Source organism: Nematolebias whitei, chromosome 1 (assembly GCF_014905685.2).
Source record: "Nematolebias whitei isolate Nwh7 chromosome 1, NemWhi1, whole genome shotgun sequence".
Lineage (NCBI taxonomy): Eukaryota > Metazoa > Chordata > Actinopteri > Cyprinodontiformes > Rivulidae > Nematolebias > Nematolebias whitei.
Window position 1 is genome coordinate 56,199,346 of NC_056498.1, and position 292 is coordinate 56,199,637.

Consider the following 292-nt stretch of genomic DNA (forward strand, 5'->3'; position numbering starts at 1 on the left):
TATTAGGCCCGAGCAGCAAAGCGCTGCGAAGGCCTATTGTAATTGTGTCGTTTCTTATTATTATTCTTCTTATTCTTTTCAATGTTTAAGCGCTTATTTGGAGGGGTTAGCATATTTGAAACCTAGCCAAACTTTACCCAAAATTGTCCCCCGCGAGAAATAGTAGTATGATAATGGAACCAAAAGTGGGCGTGGCCAAACTGCTCTACAGCGCCCCCTAACGTGAGATATGACAACTGGTAAGTCCTAGAGAGCTGAAATTTGGTACATATGTAGAACCCACCGAATCATG

The 292-nt window shown here is 42.5% G+C and overlaps 1 protein-coding gene across 1 annotated transcript in view; it reads left to right on the forward strand.

Annotated features, from left to right (window-relative positions):
• prom2 (prominin 2) overlaps positions 1 to 292 on the forward strand; it is a gene marked incomplete at its 3' end in the record, with an annotated part of 152,299 nt that overhangs the window by 146,836 nt on the left and 5,171 nt on the right.